The 19,295-nt window shown below is 48.4% G+C and overlaps 1 protein-coding gene across 2 annotated transcripts in view; it reads left to right on the top strand.

Moving 5' to 3' along the window:
* Nucleotides 1-19,295, top strand: part of IGSF3 (immunoglobulin superfamily member 3) — a 171,064-nt gene that overhangs the window by 25,610 nt on the left and 126,159 nt on the right. For both annotated transcript variants that reach the window (XM_085076058.1, XM_085076068.1), the window contains 3 exons: nucleotides 15,297-15,546; nucleotides 15,640-15,861; nucleotides 18,370-18,798. The gene's annotated coding sequence lies outside the window, so the exon portion shown is untranslated. The remainder of the gene's footprint in view (nucleotides 1-15,296; nucleotides 15,547-15,639; nucleotides 15,862-18,369; nucleotides 18,799-19,295) is intronic.

Below are 19,295 nucleotides of genomic sequence, written 5' to 3'. Positions count from 1 at the left end.
AAGTGGGAGGCTGGGTGAGCTACCAGGGCTCCCATACTGGGAGGGCAAAATCCTCCATTCCTGAAATTAATGCCTTCTCCCTGTTGCCACCCTGGCCACCCCTCCGGTGCAGCCCAGCTCTTGTAGGCTGCAAACCTTCCACCCCCAGAGCCCCACCTGTGCGTGGGGTAGAGAGAGGGATCAGGCAGCAGAGGTTGCTGTCAGCCTGAAGGGGATGGCGAGGCTGTGGGAGGAAGACAGTTCATTCATATTGTCTCTGGGATGCTGAGGGAAACAGGCACTGTGGATGGGAAGAGGAACAAAATGAACTCTCTGACAGAGCATGCAGAGCTCTGTTCCTGCCCCAGCTGCCTGGCAGTGATGCCTGTGCAGAGGCTGCTGGTGGGGATGGGGGGGGCTGCCAGCCATGTGGCTCTCCGGGGGGCTGTATACTTGTTTTTCTTCTCTGTGACATTACATAATGCGAGGTAGAAAATGTTTGCACGGTAGCTGTATCGGTCCTTGGGGTGAGGGGAGAAAGGAAGGAGGCGGTGGATAATTTGAGGCTCTTTATTAGACCAATAAATCATTTATAATGCACCAGCTTTCAGGCTGGGCTCTTATTGCTCATGTCAGCCACAGGATGCTACCTGGCGACTGAAGCAGGCAGAACATGTGCTGTCTCCCCTAAATCAGAGCTGCACAGGGCAGGCATGGCAAGGGTGCTGGGGCAGGGGCAAGAGGACAGCTTGTCCTTCACAGGCCTTGGGGACAAACCCTGTGCAGCTGGTGGCAGTCACTTGGCCTTGCATGAAGCTTCTTGCAGCCCGAGTGAAGACAAAGCATCAGGAGCAAGTTGGAACTGAGGGATCAAGTGGGCACCTGAGGGCAGGAGGGTCACCAACTCTGCCCACGTCACCTGCAGGCAGAGAAAGCTGCAAATGTAGGGGTGATACCCCCTAATGCCCCTCAGCCTTGGCTGGTGGGGAGCAGAGGGCAAGACAGGTGTTCCTGGTGGCATTCCATTATAAAAGGACATCCTGTGCCTCTTATATTTTGGGGTTTTGGTGGAGCTTGGTGGAGCCTGAGGCTTGTCTGGCAAATATCTCCTGGATTTCAGCATGCTCTGGGGGCCAGTGAGGTTGCTGAGGAGGAATGTCATCCATCTGGGAAGGGCTGCACTTGCCTGGCCATAAGTCTGTGGTTTGCCACATTTCACAGTTGTGTCTTGCTCAGGTTGAAATCATCAAGTCCTGTGAAAATACACCTTTCAATAGCCTGCCTGCATTCCCAAGTGCTTCAGACAGCATCAGCTGGCCTAATGTTTTGACAAATTATATCCATATTGATTTCCCTCCTCCTCCTCCTTTCCTCCTCTCCTTCCTTCCACAGCAAAGAAACCACTTTTGGTAACTAACCTCTGGAGCTAGGCAAACAGAGCAGAGAGATGAGCTCTCCTTTCAGGTGAGTTCACACCAGGGTGGACTCCCAGGTCATCTGAAAAAACATCCTTCCCTGTTAAGCAGCCAAATGCTTTAGAAAGAGAGACCCACTGAATTGGCAGAGCATGTGCTCCTGCTGGTGTGCTGCGATTTAACCCCCCCCAAGAAGTGCTGAGCAACTTCAAAAAAACCTAAAGGGGTTCCTAACGGGGAGCAGTAAATGTAAAAAATCCTTATAAATACCATTCCCTCTTATGAAACACGTTTGGGGTGGGGGAAGTTGCACGGCACGCCTGTTTCTGTGGGATCTGATTTAACTGTAAGCTCTTTAATATGTTCTTTGTGTCCTCGTGGACAGTCTGAGGGAAGCAGCAGCTAAAAGCAAATCACAGGGTGAGAAGGTGAGTCTTGCTGGTGAGAATTAGCAGTGTCAGGAGGGAAATATCACACACCTCACCAACTGAATTATGCATTATGCTGCAAAATCCCTGATGTCAATACGCAAATGCTATTCCTGTTGTTTTGCCTGTGATGATTGGCAGCAAAGGAATTCAAATCACATCCACACAGCAATTGTCCTTCTGTAACTAAGTCTCTCCTATTCAGGCGGGGATGCTTGTGCAGGCAAAATCTATGCAGCATAGTGGGTGCTTTAGGAAGAGGTTTGAAAAAGGGTGGTGAAAACATTTTCATGCATTTAACAATACAAAATATTGTCAGGTTAGCACGTACTGGATGTGGCACCTTCTCTTTTTTTTCTCATGGGCAGTACACACTAGGTATTACCTCAGACCTCGGGAGGAACAGGAGAATTCCATCCCCAGGCACTGAAAGTGATTTGAGACATGTGCCTCTATGAAAGGACTTTTCTCTCACCAAACAAGGTAGGAGGATGGGAAGCAGAGCCAACCAAGCTGTCATCCCCCATGGGGTCATTAGTGTCCCTCCCCTCTCCATGTGGCTGGATTAAAAGCATTGTGAAATTATGTGTAACAAATGGTAAGAAAATTATTATTTTAATGAACATTAGATTGTTAAAATTCCCTGCTATTATATCTTGCTAGTGTGTTTGAAGAAGAGCAGACAACAAAGCCAGAAAACAGGATCTGCTTTTATTTGCTGCTTAAGTCGCTTTTGCCCTGTTATCAGAAGACATAAATCAATTACTAATTGCATTCCTAGTTTGAGGTGCTGTGAACATTCGTATGTTTAATCTGTCCTGGGTGCTTTTAGAAACAATTACACTGAGGTGAGGATGTGAGTTGCACAGAATTTTCTTGCTCCTGTTAATATCTTACCTTTCACAGAATAAGGCTGTGTGAAAATCTGTCGGCTATTTTTTTCTGCTTGGTGACAAATTGAAAAATTTGGAATGAAGGAAAACAGATATCTGAGTTTTAAAATAACATTTTGTTTGCGTTCTTTGGATGCCTCTCTTTCAGAACATAACTTCATCTTGAACCACCACTTCAAGATGTTTGGGAAACAGCAAAACAAATCAGAAAATATCTTACCAATAACCTGCTGCATTAGAATAGTTGCTGAAAAATGGAATTTTATTGCCTCCCCCACCCTCTCCAAGTGGAATAACCCATCTGCCTAAGGAATGTAGCCGTTCCCAGGTTATGAGCTCCTTAGAGGATTGTGTTGTAGAAAAGAAAACACGGATTTGATTAGATGGAGAGTGAGACCTCAGCCCCCTGTGGCACCACCACTGCCTGCCTCCCTGGCCCCTGAGCAAGAGGGGATGGGTAGGCAGGGGCTCAGCAGGGAGCTGGGAGAAAACATGAAAATAAAACCAGGCTTTCTCTCTGGGGTTGGTGGGTGTGCCTGCTGTCATCCCCACGGGGCTGGCAGGACCCTCTGTCACTCCAATCTTCCTCGGTGTCAGCCCTGCTCCCTATGGGGTGTGTGGCTGCTGGGAGGGGGCATGAATTGACCCTGGTGGGGTCTGGGGTGTAGACAATTGGGAGAGGAAGAAATGTGAGGAAAAGGAGCATTGTAGGTCTGAAGATTAAACTAAATTGAAAGGACAGGGAGAGTGGAAAAGGTACTTCTTGTACCCATTTGGAAGTGCTGGAGGAGCCAAACTAACAGAGGGCAGAAGAGGCAGCCTGCCTTCTAGGAGGGATTGGATGCCTTTAGCACTGTCACACAGACAACTTAAAATAAGCCTTCTGTCAGGAGGAAAGAGTTAAAATAATTTTGAGCCTTGCAAGACTCACAATCTCAAACTGTAACTGGTGAAGACCGGCAGCTGAGGATTATAAAGATAAGAGCAAGGGTAACACGCAAGAAGAAGCTGGTGGAGGATCAGACCACAGAGCAATAATGACAACTTCTCACAGGGTAAAAAAGTGGGATATAATCCCTGGTGCAAGGAACACGGAAATTATCCCAATGCCTTTGCTCTGACAGAGACCATCGTCAGTCTCCTTTCCCCCTGAAGCTGGGAGTGTTAGACTTTGGGATGATGCTGGAACTGGGAGAAGCCCCTTGGTGCCTGCCCTTGCAAGGTTTCGTCCCCCTGGGCAGTGGGTCATTGTGGGCACTATGTGGTGTGGGCACTACGTGGTGTGGGCACTGCTCAGTGTGGGCTCTGCCTGTAGTGTCGGGCAGCTGTGACCCAGCAGTCTCTCATGTGCCCACGTGCTCCTCATCTGCTCCAAGTCAGAGCTGTCTCCTCTCATTTCAGCTGCTTCAGTGCACGTCAGGCGTGCTGAGGAGCCAGGAAAAGATGGGGTAATCCAGGTTCACTGACTGGTTTCCCACCTCAAATGCTCTCACCAGTCCTCAGCCATCACTGCTTCTGCAAATGCTCTGCCACCTCCCTGTCACCTGGCTGTCCTGGAGCTGCCTGAGCTGGCCAGCAGGTGCTCCAGGTGGGCAGTGATGAGCTGAGGGCACACTTCAGGTCTGTGTTGTAAGCTGGAGCCCTGGACATGGTTGTTCCAGGGTGAGGAGACCATGCTGGTTTCTTTCAAAAGTGCCAGTGCTGCAGGTGTGCCACTGTATCCCGATTTCTTGAACTGTACCCTTTTGCAAGGCACTTTTTGACTCTGGCAGCAACCTGACCTCTCTGTAAAGATTTGTGCCAGGAGTCCTGTGGCTTAGATAGACCTGAGAAAATGATGGATTATGTTCATCCAGTCTATTTTGGGATCTGATTTCTGCAGTTAAAAGCTAAGGAAGTACGTGGACATTCACATAGCTCAGCATGAGACTTGTCAGGCTTCTCTCACAATCTGGACTGACTTTCCTGCACCTTTCAGACAAAGCATTGAAGACTCCATTATGGAAAGCTTGGAAGATGGCTCTGAGCAGAGGCAAATCTGCAGGTCTCCCACAGCTGCAGTAAGGTGGAATTGCTTGGTGTTTTCCCAGGATCTGATAAGTTTGTGACTTTGATAGCACCTGCGAAGTAAAGGAAAGCCAGAGTAAGACCTGTGCTCACAGACAGAGGAAGAAACAAGTAGAGCTGGGCTTTAGGCATTTCAAGGGTGGAGAAGGGATGAGTGAAATAACCTTCTCTCTGCTGCAGGCTGACATGCTCACAGAGGCTATTCTGTGTCCAAACTGCTGGGTGCTTGGCCCCCTTGTTTTCTCACCAGACAAGCCCAAAGGGAGTGAGACTTGCTGGGATGCAAAATGTGAGCTGCTGTTAACACTGGAGACTTGTGAGATCTGCTGAGTCTGGGCAGGGAAGAAGGCAGGCACTCTGGAAAGAAGGTGCCTCATCCCTGCATCATTCACCAGAAGCAGCATGGGATTTGTGCTCCAGCCCTGGAGCTTTCAAGGAAGGTTAGGGCAGAAGTATTTACCCCTATGCTGTCTACTGTGTCCTACTGCAGAAAGAATATGTCAAAATCATGGGGCAATCCCATGGATTTCTGACTGCATTGGTTCTTGATAGGAGCACTGTCACTCCAGTGATGGTCACTCCAATGACAGTCACTTTGCATCCAGAAATGCACATAGTGTAGGTGAGTCAGGGTCATGGTAAATGCTGGAAGGGGCAATGCAGATGTGTTTGGGAAAAGCTGGAAAGACCAGAACTGTGGACATAGCTGGGATGCTTTGATCCAGGCCCTTAGTGGAATAGCCCTCAAGGCCCATCACACAAAATAGCCCAGAACACAGATGCCTATCGAGAGCCTTTTCTAGCAGCCCCTTTATGGAAAGGCCAAAGCCATAAAATACTTCTCGGTGACTGTGATCTTGCAACAAGGATTTGCTCTACACCACTTCCTTTTTGCAATGTGCTTTTTTTGTCTTCACAAAAGACTTCCTTGGCAAAAGGGAGCTGCCAGCTGGCCAGATCTGGCCAAGGGGCTAACAAAAGTATTCAGCTCTACACAGTTAATGCCAGCAAAATTGTCTATTCAAAGAAAAGTCATGGTTTTGACTCTGTTTTTTCATCAGAGTTTATTACTCTGGGACCACTGCCAAAATAATTTATTTTTTTTAGCTAAAATGAAAAAAAGATCCTAGCACGTTGAAGCCATACACTATGAAAGCATCCCTCATCCTGGCTGATACCACTTCTGATTCCCATCTACACTCTTTTTGATCCAAGTGGTCAATGCCTTGGCAGTGCCACTTTCCTTTTTCATCCCAGGAGTGGGGAGATATGGTGACCTACCCCATTCCATTGAATTCTTATTTTTAAATGATAGAAACAATTGAACTCCTGATGGCTATAATAACCTCCCTGCCTCCCTTTCTCCTTCCGTTTTTAAACCACCTCGAAATCTTGGGGATGGAACTGGCTGACAGGATTCCTTTAATTATCCTCACTCCCAACACTCATCTCTTCCGTGGTGCCTTCGAGGGACACCACTATGAAACGTTCTACACACACAGGCACTACATCCAAATTGAAGCAGAGAACAAAACCAAAATGTCAGAAAAGCCACCCTTAAAGAAATTAATAACAAATACAAGCAAGCACACTCCATCCGCCCCATTAGTCAGTAGTGCTCAGATACCATGGTGATGAGCCTCCCTATAAATATTTCCACAGCAGCAAAACTGCCTTAAAGGGGCCGCACAGCCTCTCCCATGCACCTGGGCAGAGCTCTTCTCCAGAGGCACTGCTGTCCTTTCCAGACTGTGTGGCTGCCACCTGAGCCACGTGCCTGAGGAGGAAGCCAGCTCCATCTGCTTTTCTTTTTCCTGTCACAAGCACCAGGAGCTGTGCAGTTGTGGCATCATGCCCATCACTCTGCAATTCAGCCTCAGCACATTGCTGGGGTGGAGGGTGGTCTACACTTCACTCTTGAGCAGTTTCTCAAAGCCAAGGAGCCAGGTGAGCACAGCATCCTTTTATCTGCACATCCTCAGCATCTCCCAGCCTCAGCCCTCAGCCACAGACAGAGGCTTGAAGTATGGAGCCAGACTTGTGCTTGTTTATCCTCCCAGAGGCAAATGTTTGTGGGCAGAACAACACCTGATCAGGTTGTTGAGCATTTGGGAGCTCCTTTCACAGATCCCCCAGAACAAAAAAGAGCCAAGCAATAAGGGCAGGGAGGGGAGCAGAGAGAAACACATGCTCAGATGTTTAGGTCGCTGCAGCCAACTTCTGCCCACGCTGCAAGAGAGCTTTGAGTTTCTTGCCCTTGATGTAACCACCACCAGAAGTTTGTTTTCACAAAACCTTCTTGTATTGAAAGCTACAGCTCGCACCTCAGTGCCTCATCTGAGAAGAAATGAGTAACCCTGTTATTAAGCTGTGGTCAGCATCACCTGGATGGAGATTCTTCACACACCTGCTGCTCTTCAGAAATAGATGGGAAACTTTGCACTGCAAAATAATTTTCAAAGGATGGCAGCTCCAGTGGAACGTGGGGCATAAAAACAGGGAGAAATGATCATGTGAAGAAAAGCTGACCTAGCCTTGGTGCAGAAGACCCAATGCATGGTTGCTCTTAGTGCCTTTATAAACAAGGTAGAAACCACTTGGAGCTGTTGACTTACATGTGATCCCAGTAGAAAGGCTAGGAGTAGGAAGGAAAAAGAAATACCTTTCCTATAATTTAGTGAATCCCTTGCAGCAGTGGGAAGGGGTGGGAACATAAGCTGATTGGGCTTGTGCCCTCGTTGGGCCCCCTCCCACAGCAGCTGTGATCAGTCACAAGGTATGATAGAGCAGGGCAAGATAAAGGTTGTGTAAAAATGCCTTGATGCCCATGCTAAGCTTTCTGCTGTAGTCCTACTAGAGCACTTGTGGGTGATGACTGAACTTTTTTTTTGTAAAAACATGGCATTAACTGGTTGGACTGACTGCAGGTTGGGAGGAGATGAAGAAACTACAGCCCTAACCAAGAAACTGATGTTCACTCTCTCCATTGCTGCAGGCAAGTCTTCTCTCTCCCCTCTTTTCTCCCCCACTGCATCTTGCGCTCTTCCTGGATTTCTAGCCTGCTGTTTGTACAGTAGTTCCCAAGGACATCCTGGATGTGTTTTGTTTCTCTTAATTACACTTTTTAAATTATTTCTGGAGGTCCTCAGTAAATGGTGGGGTGTGCAAGCAGCATGGAAACAGTGCCAGCCCCCAGGTGCTGGGGTATGTTGTTGAGTTGCTTGTCTGCCCTATTTACATGGAGGATAATCAGCTCTCCATGGAATTTCTGTTTGATCCTTTGGCCTGTCTCAAGGGAAACACAACACTAACTGACAAAATATGTATATTTTGGCTTTCAAAAACTATTACACTTTGCAAATGTCACCCAGACATTGAGCTTTGTGGTTGCCAGGGAAACATCATGGGAGATAACCTGATCGCAGCTGTGAACTGCATCTTTTACTCTCCTGGTGTGAAACCCGCACTTCCAGAAATGCCCGCTCTGGTCTTGGGGTATTTCATTTTTAGAATGCAGAGGCTTGAAAAATAAGGTTATTTGCAGTCCAGAAGGTATTTCCTTCTGGAAATGGAGCTATCTGAGAGGGCTTGCTCCTTGGTCCCAAAGCATGTGTGAGGCAATGGCTCAGCAGCAGAGGGTTTGTTGTGCTCTGATAATATTGGTGTCTGCTGGAGCAGCCACGAGCCTGTTGGGCTAATGTGGGATGGAGTCAATGGGGGTTTGTACAGTGTCAGCCTGGGCTTTGAAAAACTCAGTATCCGTGGAGCTATCAGCTCAGAGAATTGCAGGCTGGAGCTCCTGATAAGATAGATGGAGCCTCCTGTCTCTGACCTGGCATGAAAAAGAGCTGTGCTGAGTTGTCCCAGAGGCTGCTGGGGTTCAAGTGCCTCTTGCAGTGAGAGAACCTTATGCTGTTGTTCTCATCAGAAATGTTCCTGTTCTCCCCTTATATGTTATGCTGTGTGTTGTCAGGTGGAGGTGGGATGTCAGGGAATCTCCTTCGATTTTCCCTCTCTGCCAGGCAGGGCCAAGCCAGTTGGGAAGGCAAACCCACATGCTCCCTTGCGAGTGATAATAGCACCAAGCATCTCTGCCTGTTCCTCCATTCCTGGAAGAGGTGCAGCACCCCTGGACACAGATGGTGGTGAGCTCTGGGCTGGGGCTGGAGGGGACACAGGCCACGGCTGTGCCACGTGTGCCAGCAGCAGCTCTGGTGAGGGAGAAGGGGAGATGAGCACGTGGCCCCAGGGAAGCCTGATGTGTGTCTTCCCTTTCTGGTGTGGCAGAATGGCACTTTAAAGATGTGAGATGCAGCTCTTTTTCCTGACACTCAAAGAGCCAGTTGACAAGCTGCTGTCAGGGAAGTGTTGTCTAACTCCCTTTCCCCCAATAATTTCCCTGGTAAAACTGCAGTGCAGTGGAATCAAATGGTGACAGAAACCGATGGGGGAATAGATGTGTTTTATTTCCTTCTTTCTTTTTTTTTTTCTTTTTTTTTTTTTCTTTTTTTTTTCCCGTTCCAAGTGTGCATCTGTATTGGGAGCCATGTGCACATCGGTAAATCTTGCCAGTTCAAAGAAATGTTTTTAGTGTTCAAATTCAAACTTTAGTGCTTTCCCCTCTGCTAAAGAAACAACAAAGCCTCGAAGATGCTCCCAGCTTGCATGGGATTAAAAAGACATCGTGGCTGAAGTGGAAAATAGCATCTCGTGTTTTTCCTTTGGGTTACATGTGCAGAAAGCCCCTCTGCTGCTCTTTTAGCTGCTGCTGTGAAAAGTCCTCTCTGATGAGGAAAGGTAAACTGTAGGTGGAGGAGGGAGAAGAGGTTTATGGTTTTAAAACTACCTTGCAGGCAGACATCTTGTGCCCTGGATCATGCCAAAAGAACTGTGAGCAAACCTGGGAGCAGGACTGACAGTGCAGGAGAGCTGCTGTGCACTTGGGCACGAGGGTGAAGCCTGGCCCTTGATGGATGTAATTACCACTGGCACCTCCTGTTTGCCCCACTCGTTTTCCTTAGGTGTTTAACTGTGATTCATTGGTGGTTCCTCTCCTCATATCCATAAACAGGAGAGGATTTCCTGGGAGCACAGGGTGAAGGAAGGGCAAGAAGGCTGCAGCCTCCCACCAGCTTTATGCAATGCAGCTGGTGCTTCTCATCACCTGATGCTGGAGTAGATGTGTGGCTGCAGAGCTCCTCCTCTCATGCATTGCCTTTCCTCTCTAAGGAACGTTTCCATGATTTGATTTTGTTTAAACTTTTACTCTAAGACCCCATCTTTGCCATCCTATCTCCTGTCAGGGTTCAACAGGGGTTTTTAGAAGGGGCTTTCCCTATTCTTCAGTCTTTAAGCGCAGCAGAGCAGAGGAAGACTCGATTGCATCCCCCAAAGCTGTAGCCATAACAGGCTGGTCAGTCCTCTCTTAATATTCAAAGCAGAGTGTTTTACTCTTAGGATGGATGTAATTTGTTTTAAGGCAAATCCTTGGGGTTTCATTTTGCTCTCCAAAGTGTAACAGCTTCTTAGGCTACATTTGCTCAAGAGCTGAAAACCCTGCAAGGGTTTGTCCATGAGTTTTGGCTTGGATCATTAGGATTAATCTAAGCAATTGCCTCGCCCTTTGCTTCAAAGGGCTTATACCCATTTCACTAAGTGATGAATTTGGCCCCAGAATTTAAGTACCTACTTCTTTTATACTTCCCATCCTCAAAAAAAACCCCAAAAAATCAGATATCCTTTAGTAAAAGGGCACTATAGTTTCTGCACAGAGCAAATAAGGCAGAGGGACATAAAATTCATGAAACACTGATTTTTGCCTTTTTTTGTTGTTATTGTTTTAAATAAGCTACATCAAATTCCTTATCACTCAGTCCTTAGGAACTGCCTTAGCACAGTGGAAAAATTGATTGCATAAATGCCAGCTGTAACTCTCTTATTTTTGGTAACAAGGCATTACTAAAGGCAGAAAGGCAGATTAATCCAGTGCCACGCTCCAATGAGACCAGTGTCCTTTTGTCTGGGACTGTCTTAGGAACCCTCTGCTACCTGGATTTTGCTTTCAGCCATCTGTGTGGGGACTGTAGTAGTGGTTCAAAACACATATCTGTGATTGCAGCAGGAAGTCATGAAGGGTGTGCACATATAGGTTAATTGTCAAGGGAAACCGACTTCAAGTACCATCAGACTGTTTTCAAATGTAATCGTGACATCTAAGAGGATGATCTTTGAGAGATCAGAGAGTGGAAATTATTCTCTTGCTTTGCACATCTGAGTGCAGTTTGGCTACAGTCAAATTAGCTGTTTCAGCCTACACTGTCAGTTTGCTCTTATCTCCCTTTCCTCTTGTTGTATTATTAATAATAATGAAAAAAAGTTAAAGACGGCAGTAAAGACCTATCTGCGTGGGGCAGGGCTGGAGCCAGCGGCTGCCTCTGAGTAATTGTGGATGGTGACCAGCGTTTGAGTGTCCCTCAAAGGGACGAGCCAACCCCGGGGATGGCAGGAAGCGCTTTGCCATGCTGCCTGCGGGTGTTTGAAAGGCAGGACCGCTGGATCTGAGCTCGCTCGTTTGCTTCATCTTCCCTCCCTCTCTCCCCTTGCACAGCTGCATTTAGTAATGAAGCTGGCAGCGTTAGAAAGTCACTAGAAGTAACCCAGCTGCCTCCGCGGGCTCACGGCGAGAACGACTTTGTAGCTGCTCTCAGTCAGTCCATTAATTGCACATAATAAGGCATTTAGTGACAGAAGGATGGTTGATGAGCCTTAGCTGAAATAACAAGGGCCTGCCAAGAGCTGTGATTCTTTGTCAGGGAGGATTGTGGAGGGTCCTAGTGCTGAAGTGCGGAGCTGGAGTCGTGCAGGGATGAGAGCAGTGGGAACCTGCTGCTCCCTGATCTGGAGGGCACACAGCTGGCCCAGCACCAAGCAGGGAAGCACATCCATGTTGAAGGACTAACGGGGCTATGTTGAAGGACTAACTCTGGGGACAGCAGGTCCCTGCATCTCCAGCAGTGTGTGCCTGATGAAAGCCGTGGGGAGCTGCCCCACTGCCAGAGGGGCTCCTAGGGGCTGCTGGCTGCACCACCAAGCACCTGATGAGAGATGAGTTGTTCAAAAAGGTCTGCATGTGGGACCTCCATCCCTGTGAGACAAAACAGGGCAGGTTGCATGGAAAACCAGTGTGGACTGGGAAACTTGGGTTCTCTAGTTAACAAGCTGTGGTCCTCTTGGTTTTGATGGGAAAATGAGTAATGGGTTGCAGCGGGTGGTGGCCCCAGGTGTCTGACAGATTCTTTGTGGGCTGCCATGGACTCAGAGAGGAAGAGGACAATGACATGGTGAGGGGATGCTCTGGCAGCTGTCTCTGCAGGGAGGAGTGTGAGGGGTGTCTGTGCAATGCATACAGGTTTGCAGGGGCAGCTCACTCCTTCATTAATAAAGCAGCAGTTCCCACAGCACCGTGCATCTTACCAGAGTCACCCCCTGGTGTTATTGGGGCTTCCTGCACTTCATTCCCAGCTCAGCTCTGTGGGGAAGCAGGTCCAAGAGCTGTCACACCAGAGCCATGCAGCTCCTGTCCATCTCAGTAGGGAAACAGATAACGACAGCATCCATGCTGGGAGAACTGGGTCTGTGGAGGTGATGAGGAGTCCAGGGTGATGTCCCAGAGCTGGAGAGCAGGCTGTGCATGACACAGGCTGCTGCTGCAGTGCCTGTCTGGCCCTCAGTGAGGGTCACCTGCAAGGGAAGGTTTGTATCTCCCCAAAATAGCCAGCCACACTTGTGGTGGGCACATGCAGGAGGTCCCTGGAGTCCACAGCTGGAGCATCTGCCTCGGTTTTGATCTCTGCAGCCGCCCGGCTGGTTGGCACATCCCTCACCTGGGAGAAGGTCTGTGCTAGCAGTTGGCAGGAGGTGTTCCTTTGTCTGAATGAGCACTTGGGAATGTCAACATTTCTCCAGGCTAGTTTACTGTTCTCCTTACCTATTTATTTAAACGTCTCAGTCCTGTGCAGCACGACTTCTTCTAGAGGGTCTGGATGTTTCACAAAGGGATGTAAATATTACCCCTGCATGGAGAAACAGAGGTACAGCACGAAGGGTTGGTTTGAGCACAGGTTTTCCAGCCTGAACTCTCACTCCATCATGCGAGGTCCAGAAGGAAGAGGAGGCAGGTCTGGCACAGAAACCTGCTTGCCTCCAGGAGGGCAGGCAGCTGCACAGCAGTGTGAAGGAAGAGAGGGAACAACAAATTCCCGGGTCACACTACAGAGGTAAATTTTGGCTTTTATGAAAGCTCCTAGGAAATGTGGAGAATTGGCAGCTCTGCTGGCTGTGAGGCCTCTGTGGATCTTTCCTGCACCCCTTTACCATGACTGAGGGGGACATTACCTGTCCCTCTGCTCAGATGGGAACATTCTGGGCAGACTGGGGGAGCTGTCCCACGAGCTGGGTGATGCCATCCGCTCTGAGCAGTGGGTGTTAATGCTGCCGCCTTTATTACTATTTTTAATTAACAGCCTGTCATGACTTGGCAACGTTCTCACCTGCCCTGTGTCTCAGGACGTCTGGACAAGGTCTGGCTACCTTCCTCCCTGGGGCATTCCTGACAGCAAGCCCAGGGCTCAGAGGTAGACAGCTCCTTGGTGACACAATATCAAAGCACACAGTTAAACAGCTGCTCCTGCCTGTGCTTGCTCCAGTGCTGTCCTTGTCCTTTTCCATGTCCTTCCAAGGAGAGAGGCAAGGCCCTGGCACAGCTGGCCTGTCCTACTGTTGGCAGGAAGCCTTGTGCTGATGTTTTGGGCAGCCCTGATTTGCTGGTGCGCCTAGCTGGTTGTACAACTGAAGTGGAGAGGACATGGGCTGATATCAGATCCTAATCACCTACCCACAGCTTTTATTCTTTGCTCTACTTCTCTCCATCTGGGAGGACAGCTGGAAAGCTCTCCCCCTTCTCTTTCTCTCTCCCTAAAGGCTCCAGCCTCCTTCTACTCACCTAGTCTAGACAGCCTTGCTTTTTCTGGGTTTTTGAGGTTTTGCCTTGAGCTATTCAAAAGCTGGAGACCTGAGGCATGCACTGCTTATAAGAGTGTGAAACTTTGTGGCCAGAACCCATGACTTTTGTTTGCTTTTCAACAGGGAAACATGTCTGCAAATCCTCACATCAGAAGTCCTGGGTAGATCATAACAGACTTTTGGTAGCATGCAGGGAAGTGGGATGTGTTTATTCGCAGAAAATCGCAACTTTAGCTGGCAGATTATTTTGATTTCTCCTGAAACAAAGTGTTGCAGTTGGTTTGGAGGTTGGTTTTTTTTTGGGGGGGAGGGGGGGTTTGAAGTTTGGGTGAAAGAGGGAAAGGTCTTGACCCCACTTCCAAAAGGGGAAAGAAAGAAGCATCAGGGCTGGTTTCTGTCGTCTTGCTTGACCTCCTTGACATCCTGTCTCATCCGGATGCAGCGCGTGTAGAGAGAGCAGTTATGTGGCAGACATGTGGTTGGAGGCTTTGGCTTGGGAGGCAGCAATCCAGATGAGTTTCTGGGCATGGTCTGCCCTCCTGGCTTTCCCACCTCTGCTGAGTAGAGGAAGAACTCCCCCAAACACAGCAGTGGCTGAGAGAAGCTCTTGATCTCCAGGATTTGACCACACACCTCCCGAAAGGGAGACCAGGCATGACTCTGAGTCAAAATCACATGTGCACCATTAAAAAAACAAAGCAACATCCTACCCTGGAAACCCTTCTAGAAGGGCTCTGCCATTCCTGCCCCCAGCAGCAGAGAATGCTGAGTAAATGGCTGCCTCTGGGGATTCACAAGCAAGCTCCAGTCTGTCCCCCACCTCCTGCCTGCCCAAGAGGCAGGGATGAGAGCTCTGCTCCTGAGCTGCCACAGTTGTGCTCAGCATCCTTGGCCTTGGTGTGCTGGGGCAGTGTGTTCTGCCATGCTGCTCTGTGCTGCTCTAAAGTCTGAGCTGAAAGAGGGAAGCCTGCCCAGAACAGTTCATGCTCTGGACATTCAGATTGTGGTGGCTGTGCCTGGAGCTGAGAGGGTCTTGGTGGGAAGTTCCTCACTGTAGGACAGGTCCATTATGGAGAACCAGCTCATGGACAGGGATCGCTGGAGCAGGAAACAGCCTTACTGCTCCAGGAAACAGCCTTAATTCAATAAGTAGCTCTTACCTCTCGATCAATGCCAGACCTCTGCCCCCTCCCAGCCCTGTTGCTGGAAGTGCCATTATTCTGGCAGAAGGCAACACTGACTCTCTGATAGCTCTGGTTTCAGCCAAGGGGCACAGAAGGGCCAGTGAGCCTCTGGGCTTGTGGTGGCCACACAGTCCTGGTGGCACCAAGCTGCTCCTCTGGGAGTGCCCCCATTAACACCAGAGTCAGACATTGCTGACTGAGGCCTTTCTCTCAGTTGCTTATTGTACTGCCAGACCCCAAGTGTGGCAGCTGAATATTTCAATGCCAAGTGTCTGCCCCAGGCTGATTTATTTTTTTTCCTTTAAACAGAAGCTTCAGCAATAATTGGATCTGTTGTTTCTCAGAGTGAGACTAAGGAAAAATATGTTCATAAAAAGTCTTGCTATGCTGGACAAATGCAACGCCACCGGCCTCAGTGGACACCTGCAGTCTGCCCTGCACTTACTTCCCACACAGAGTCATGAAGGGATGCCCAGCTGGCCACCTCTGCTCCATGTGCTGTTCCTCTGGATCCTGGAGTCTCCTTTGGAGGGGTACAGAGCTGTCTGAGCAAATCAACGTAACAAAACTCATTACCTCTGCATTTTGTACTAGCAGGACTGGTGGGTATCTCTGTGTCAGAGTCTCACCACTCTTTCCCTCTGCTCTACAGGGCTGCAGTGAAAACTCAACTCCTTTTAACATACAACATGAACCTTGTGCTGCAAGCATGACCTCAGGAGAACAGCCCCGGAAGAGAGCTGTCATGGGGGAGACTACTGGGTGGCACACAGATGGCAGAGGATACAGCCTCACTCTGAAGGGCAAGGCTAAACCCATGCAAGGCCATACCTGTGCCTCTCAGGCAGTCCCATCCAGCCCAGCACTAAGTCAGGTAGGAAACCAGCAGGGGAAAGCATGCTAAAGAACCTGAGTCTCTTTTTTTCCACCTCTAGTTTCAGCTGTTGTTCTCTTAGTGAGTGAGAGGAATTCAAGCTATTTGTTCCTGGCTGTCAGACCTTAGCTTCTGGGCTGTTGCCTCTTATTTGTTTTTAGTTGCCTGGCTCCTCACAGTGATCTATTCCTTCCTGTGAATTTCAGTATTCCACCCTACGGGCAATGATTTCCCCTTTGTCACCAAAATATTGCACTAGCATTCATCTGTTTTTTCTGTGCTAAGTTTGTTTTAAAAACCAAGAAACACAAAAACCAGCAGACTGAAAGGAGTTTCATCCTGTCCTCCTTTCAATGCTGCCCGCTACCAGTTCCTTTCTAGTCAGGTTGCTACTCATCTTCCAGTGCTTGCACTAATCCTCAGCTTTGCTGGCTTAACTGTTAATTTTCCACTAGCAGGCATTTTTCTGTGGAGTCCAGACAGATGAGATCTGCTGCCATGCCTTTGTCTAGGGATGTATTTCACCAAAGCAGTGCCATCTGTGTAGAACATGACTTACCTATTGTAAAACCCACATTGCCTCTGAATTAGATTTACCTTTGCCTTCCATCTAGGCCTTCCCTTCTCAGGAGGTATGCAAGGCTTATGTCCTGCCCATGTGATCAGGTCTGTGTATCTATCACATGCTGTTTTTCAGTCTTCTAGTACCACATTTCTTCTTCCTGCCCTGCTTGCTAGATCCTTTAGAAACCTCTGCTATCAGCCCTTTGTTTTATTCTGGTAGCTCCCTTCAAGTTTGGATTTGGAGTTTGTGTCACTGTCTCCTTCACCCAGTTAGAGCACATCAACCTTTTACTGGAAATGTCCATATTGAAATTCTCCTCCCTGTCAACCTTTGTACCTTTCCTCTTTCATTCCTGATCCTCCTCGTCACTGAGAACTTGACCTGATATTTCTTTCCTTTAAGGTCAACTCTCATTTTTTTTTTTTTTAATAAACAAAATAAGTTGAGTGCTTTGCATGTCTGCTGAACAGCTTTGAGGGGTATTCCCCCTGGAGCACTGAGATCATTTGGCTCCTTTCTATATCCTCTTCTTCCAGCAATACTTTCAGTATTGTTACCACATGGGAGGAAATGAGTTGGGATTTGTGTTACCTACATGGATCACAGGTGTCTGTGACTTGCTTCCTCATTATTCCCAGTGGAATGTCCATTACCTCTTGCCACAGCTTTATACTGTTAGTTCATGTGCTGTCATGAACTCAAAAACCCCTTCTAGAGCCTCTGCTTTCCAGTCATAGCACCCTAGGAGTCTGCCTGGAATTTCTTATTCCAGGAACAGCTTTTTGTAGTAAAAAGCCATTTAAGTGGGCTTTGCTCACTGAACTGTAGAGATCGCTTTGCATGGTTGCCCTGTGCTCCTCATTATTCATCACTTTGAATCTCTTTGTCATTTATGCACTGTAACAGCACTGAGATTTGCATTTGTTTCCCAGTGATGAAAATGCTGGAAAGTGTCAGGCCTCAAGCAGCTCCCCAAAGAACCCTGCTTGAAATACTCCCATCTGTAGATGATTCACCACTGACAATTACTTGTTGAGATCTGTCAGCCAGCTCTTAATGTAGTTAACGTGTGGTTTATTGATATTATGTACTGCTGATTTTTTAATCAGAGTGTTGTACAGTCGCATGTCAAATGCCTTACAACAGTCCTCCCTAAAGCTGACTTGGAGCAAGCCTTGGAGTCAAGTGGTAGGTGTGATATGTGTCAAATAATTGTGTCATCTCATCAGGGAAGGCCCACAAGGCTAGCTGAGCCAGTTAAATATATTCCCATCCTCTGCCATCGCTTACCACCGTGAAACTCTTGGGAATTTTGTTGTGGTCTCTCCGGACTTATTGCTGCCTCACTGTGTGCCCCCACATCCTTTGGAGCAGGAGTTTTGCTGCATCTTTCTTCCACACAGCATTAGTGTGGGGCTCTCCTCAGCCAGGGAGTGTACCTGATGCTCAGGACTGGGCAGCCCTCAAGGAAAATGGGATGTGTGACCTGTGGTACTCAATATCCTCTGTCTCCAAAGGCAGTTGAAGGTGTGATTATTCGTCTAGTCCCCCTGCTCCTTCTGGTGTGCACAAGGGAGAAACCTGGGCTCTGGGGAAGCAGAGAGGATGCTGAAGAGGACTCAGTGCTGCAGGAAATGTTCACTCATCCCACAACCAAACCTGAGACTGGTGGTCCCAAGCAAACATTTCCCCCCTGAAATGACCATTGATGCCTGAGCTTCCATGGCCCATGGTGGAGACTGGAGAGACCATGTTCTGGGGGCTCTGGAGGTGCAGAGAGGGACAGGGACAGGTGATGTTCTGCCCTCTCTCTGCACTGCCATTGTAACTCTGATGCACTTGGTTTAAGTCAGCTGGTAATCTCATACAGTGATAAATAGTAAGAGACAGGAGTTCGTTGCAAACAAATGAGCCTCAACTAACCTCATTTCTTCTTTTGACAGGATAACAAGCTTAGAGGATAAATTCTCCCCTGCCAGAATTTGTTTCTCTGCTGCCAGCCACTTCAGCATTTAGCAAAACCCCATTCTTTGTTCACTTCCAGGCTGCTTTAAGCAAAGGTGGGTTCAGACCACCCTCCTCAAGTTTTGGATTCAGTCCCACAAGCTTTTTTCCTGTAGGCTGACGTACTTGTTCCCAGTCCTCCCACCTCTGGAGATGCTCGAGCCTCCCCACCACCAGCAGCTAGCAGGAGCACTCTGGGGCAGTGCTGGGGCAGGATGACAGAGCCCACATTGACCTGAGACCCTGTGGCAGGATTGCTGCCTGCTGCTGTGGGAAAAACCAGCTGTGTGCATCAGCAGCAAGGAGGTTCTTCAGGAGCCTTTGCAAGGTGTCTGAAGAGGCTGTTTGCAGGCAGCTCAGCAGCATTTGTAAGTAAACTTGCAAGAACTTGGGATTTTTGTGTGTCTGTCAGGTGTTGCTTGGTTTTGAGACATTGCTGGTGTTGGACACTTTGGAAGTGCCATTCCTACCCCTCTGGAAGCCATGAAGGCTCTCAGCTGTGTGCTGTGCCTCTCATTAAAGGAGCATTTTCTCAGCAGAACTTCAGAGCTTAACAAGAGTCCAGAAATGCCCAGAAATGTAAAGTACTGAGGAAAAGAGGCCAGGTTTACAGAAATCTGGGAAGATGTCTCAGAGGCAGAGGAGTTTGGGGTGCTCTCTCTGTGACTTAGGGTTTTGGAGTGCTCTGGTTATCCAGCTCCTCTAAAAAACCCAGCTGTGAGATGCAGGGTACACGAGTGAAATGCTTCAGTAAACTGCTGTTTAGTGGCATCCTGAAAAGACCTTCTCCTCCAGGCTTTGAGTGCTGGGCATGGTACTCAACTTTGGTGGCCCTTTTCACAGTACTTTTGTTGCAAATAAGAGC

This window comes from Lichenostomus cassidix, chromosome 1 (genome assembly GCF_008360975.1).
Source record: "Lichenostomus cassidix isolate B80296 chromosome 1, HeHo_3.0, whole genome shotgun sequence".
Classification (NCBI taxonomy): domain Eukaryota; kingdom Metazoa; phylum Chordata; class Aves; order Passeriformes; family Meliphagidae; genus Lichenostomus; species Lichenostomus cassidix.
The sequence above is the reverse complement of the archived record's forward strand: the minus strand, read 5'-3'. Positions and strand labels throughout refer to the sequence as shown.